A 4,928-nucleotide genomic window follows, 5' to 3' on the forward strand; every position below is an offset into this window, starting at 1 on the left:
TTTCTCTTCAATTTCTCATGCTTGGCATAGTAAACCATATGTTCTTTTTGACGATGAATGAGGTCCAATTTCTCTTCAATTTCTCATGCTTGGCACAGTAAACCATATGATTTTCTGATTTAAAATGCACAATTTGTTGTTGTTATGTCAAGTCATTCTGACTCATAGCAACCCTGTGTAGGGTTTCTGAGGAGTAGCTGGTGAGCTTGAATTGCCGACCTTGAAGTTCAAACCAATCTTGCAGTTCAATGCATTTGCCCACAGTGCCTTACCAGGACTCCATTTTAGCTTATTAATGTCTATTAGATAATATGTGCACAGGACTCTGACAACTGTGCTACATGAAGGTTAGATGTTTTAATTACTACAGAGTCAAGGAGAAAGAAGCAACTTCCTAGTTTCTTGACATGGTTATCATTGGGTATGTGACTAATGCTTATTATAAAACATTCACTTGAGAGACCAACAACAAGATTAAAATAAAATTTTGTCTGTTTATTTTGGAATTCAAGCAACCTTCCAGAATATTTTATCTAGGAAAAGATTTTCACAGATTTCTAAATACTGATGAATTCTTGGCTGAATTCATTGCCAGGGTTGGAGGAACAATTTTGTCTAATTATAATTTAAGGTTAAAGGAACATCGTCAGGACCTAGCCTATAGAAAAAGTCTGTGACTGTCTCTGTACCATGAGTTTGCTGTTGAAGAATGCTTGGTTCCAACATTGATCTTGCTTACTTTGGAGCATGATAGTTCTCAAAAGGGATCAAAGACTTCTTTCTTCATTTAAAGCTCAGATAAAAACAGCTGCATCTGCTTGTATTATCATTTATGTCATTACTTGTCTTTGATCTTTCTAGATTTTTTCCATTTGAAGAACAGAAAACTCTTACTTTCACCTGTATCTAATGTATTAATACCTTTCACAGTAGATGCTCAATAAATACTGTTGAAAGAAAGAATAAAATGAATGAATAATTAAAATATGTAAATATGCAAGTATATATAGAATGTAAATGACCTACATGGATAAATAGTTGATGTATATTTATTAGGACACAAATAATTGACATGAGTTTCTAATATGAGAGTAGGCTTTTTCAGTGTCTGGGAACTGGTAAGGTGGAGGGCACAGGACAAAGGGGTTCTGAAGGGAAAAGAATGAATATGATGGAGAGTAAACAACAAAGAAAGGAAGCAAAGGGACAGAGAAAGGGAAAGGAAGGGCATTTTTCTATTTTCAGTTTTATCTACTGAACTTTCTGACTATGAGCTTTTTGAAAACATACAGTGGAAATTACTGGGTTATAACATTGTTGTTGTTAAGTGCCATTGAGTTGGTTCTGACTCACAGTGACCCTGTATAGGGTTTGCGATGAGTGATTGGTGAACTTGAACCACTGACCTTGCGGTTCAAACTGACATTGTAGTACAGCATATTAATTCACAGCGCCACACCAGGACTCCATATAACATGTAACATAGTGATGAATTAATAATTACTTATTAATTCAGAGTCCTGGCATGGTACTGAATGATGAGCCCTGGACTGTCAATTGCAAGTTCAAACCTACCAGTTATTCCTCAGAAACCCTATAATGGGCCAATAAGTGTTGGAACTGACTTGGTGGTACTTAACAACAACAGTGCAGAGAAGAAAGGCTTACTTTGTGTATAAGAAGTACATTTAGAATTGAGACAAGAGAAGATACTGGCTATTTTCAATTGAACATTTTCTAAAATTATTATTAAAATTATCATCTTTCACATATAAACACATACTGTGCTGTTTTGTTAACATTTTATGCATTTTTATGTTTTGTTTACATCATCACATTTAAAATTCCTTGGAGATACAGATTGGGCTTCCAAAATGGTTGCATTGTAAATTCAATGTTGCAAAGTTTTCAGGGCTCCAAAGGAACAGAAATAAAACTTTTAAAAGAGAAAATTTCAACAAAGATGTATCTGTATCTGTTAGGAGTAAGTGGTTTATGCTGCAATGGAAAACAACATCCAAATCTTCAAAGTTTAGATTGGAAATGGTCGTTTTCTTGTTCCCACATCTTGTTCACTGTGAGTTGACTTGGGGCTTTGTCCATGGTGTCCTCACTTTGATATCAAGGTAATTGGAGGGACTATCTCTTAGGGCATTACTAGTTGGCAGAAGAAAAGAAAGCAAAATTAATCATATATTGGCTTCTTAAAACTTCTATCTAGAGGGGGCACATGGTAGGTTCACCATATTTCATTCACCAAAACAAATTACAGGTTGTATTTAAGGTGTGGAAGTAAAATTCTACCAAGTTCTTGATAAGAAAACTAAAATATGTGAAAAGTGACTTGGTGGATCTTAACAACAGCAACAGAAGCATTGTAATGAAATTATAAAAGATTTTGAATGAATTGAAAATCTTAAAAATCACCAGTGAGAAAAAGAGATTACCTCAAGAAATGAAAATTTGACTACTAAATTATAGCAGTAGTAGATGCCAGAAAACAATGGAGTAATATCTCTTGAGAGGCATGTACATGTCAGTACAGAATTCAGTATCTATCGATGCTATTATTCAAGAGAAAGGGAGTGTGATAGTTTAGGTTTTGTATCAACTTCACTGAGCCAGGATCCTCCTTGGTTTGGCAGTTGAGATGTAGTGATTCTCCAGGATGAGATCTAATATAATGTAACCAACCTGTTGATGATGTCAGCTCTGTGCAGCCAATCAATTGAAGGGAAGTTTTCTTAGGAGTGGCCTGCTTCCAGAGTACTGGACAATCAGGCAAGGCTTGCTTGCTCTTTGTTGGGTCTGAGTCTTGCATTTGAATAGTCTTTGGACTTGAGCCAGTGGCCTGATCTATTACCTAATGATCCTAGAAGTTGTCAGCAGCCCGCCTTCTTACCTGCTGAACCTGCCTTCCTGCAGTTTGGTTCACTGCCCTGCAGCTATGTGAGTCAGTAGTTTCCAACCTGAAATCTGACCAATGAACTTTGGACTAGGCCACCTCTACAAAGGAGTGAACCATTTCCTTCATATAAACCTCTCTTCATATAATCATATATAAGTGAAGTACTGGTGTAGTATTGTAGGATAATGTGCTAGACTGCAAGGTCAGTTTGGACCACAGGTTGGTGGTTCAAATCCACAAGCCCCTCTTGGGAATCCTATACAGGGTTGCTATGGGCCTGAGCAGACTTGACAACACTTAACAACAACAACAACATATAAGTTTCACTGGTTTTGCTTCTGGAGAGCCTAGACTAAGATAGCGGAAATAAAGACAATTACTGATCTGTAGGAGTCCTGGTGTGGCGCTGTAGCATAAGCACTGGACTGTGAACCACAAAGGTAGCAGATCAAACCCACCAGCGACTCCTTGAAAACCCTATACAGGGTCGCTATGAGTCAGAACTGAATCGACTGCACTTAATAACAACAACAACAACAACAACAACAACAAAGACTAATAGTGTTTGCTGCCTGTGGACCATTGCTGAAAGAAATGAGATAGTATGGCAATCGGGAGAAAATTGCCCTATAAGAAGAGGTTTACATTTTAAAAAAGAGAATGCGGTTGGAATCTAGAATTATGAGAAGGTCTTGTCCAAGATGGAACATTTTTCAAATTTAAGGGTAATGGCTAAAACTAAAAGCACAGTTTGTAGTTTCTGTACCCAAAGAAGGCAACGGAGCACAAATGGTTAGTGTTCTTGGTTACTAATTAAAAAGTATGAAGTTTAAATCTGCTCATCTATTTCTGAAAAATCAGCCATTACAAACCCTGTGGAGCACAGTTGTATTCCAATACATATAGACTCTCCATGAATTAGAATTGAATAGATGGCTACTGATAGGTATATACTGGAAGATGGAGAGAAAAATAATCTAGAAAAGAATAGTACCTGCATTAGATTGCCCCTGATTCCCAGAACATATACCAATTCAATTGAGTATGGATTTTGTTAAAATAAATGAAAAATTTGCTAACAGAAAGTTAGGCTAACTTTATAATTGTATCAGGAAATAGCCTATTATTTTAATACTGTGATAAGTGCAGAAAGGACTCAATTATCTGAAATCACTTACTAACCCAAATTATTTTTTACTCTTAACTTTAGTAGAAAGAGGAAACCCAGAGGAGAAAAATCAGTATGCATTTAAAGTGTTAAATTGATTCAACTCGATACAGATTTCATCTAATCATCTACAACTTTTACTTTTTAAATTACTTTACTATGACTCATTTGCAAAACATCGATGTTTAGGTAATCAACACATTTTGTTTCATCTCAAGGATTACAATCCTCTTTATGAAACAATAGTTATTCTGCTTCCTAACTGTGGTTCCTATTTCCATACAACCTACCTTTCCATCACTTCTCAACTTTGTCCTTAGGTAAATATTGCCCTTTTGACTTATAAGAATTAACCGCTTCATGGTGAACATACCTTACAAGTATTGTTTCTACCGCTTAGCTGAAAATTGGGCCATGAAGGGTGAGTTCCTTTCCAGACCTGAAGGGTTGTCAAGGGTCATAGTCTCAGGTTCCTCAAGTCTCTTTCTGACTACTAAGCCTGTTTTTTGTTTTCATACAATTTTAAATTTTGTGCAACATTTTCTCCCACACTCTGCTCCATCTGTGATCTTCTAATGTGATTTCTTTCAGATCAGTTGGTAGTGACATCCAGGCTCCATCTAGTTCTGATGTCAGAATTGTAGATACTGATGTTCACATGTTCCACTAGTCCATTGGACTAATTGATTACAAGCATCTTCAATTCTCATCTCTTTTCTGTGTTCTGCACATGGACAGACCAATCGCTGCACCTTAGATATCCATTCATGAGCTTTCAAGATTCCAGAAAGTACTCACCAAAGTAGAATGCAGGACATTGTCTTTGTGGATTATGTTATACCAGTTGACCAT

The 4,928-nt window shown here is 36.4% G+C and overlaps 1 pseudogene; it reads right to left on the minus strand.

Annotated features, from left to right (window-relative positions):
- The window catches only part of LOC102812677, a 25,922-nt pseudogene extending 21,484 nt beyond the window's left edge, over positions 1-4,438 (minus strand).
- Between the last annotated feature and the right edge of the window lie 490 nt (positions 4,439-4,928).

Source organism: Chrysochloris asiatica, unplaced genomic scaffold (genome assembly GCF_000296735.1).
Source record: "Chrysochloris asiatica unplaced genomic scaffold, ChrAsi1.0 scaffold00108, whole genome shotgun sequence".
Lineage (NCBI taxonomy): Eukaryota > Metazoa > Chordata > Mammalia > Afrosoricida > Chrysochloridae > Chrysochloris > Chrysochloris asiatica.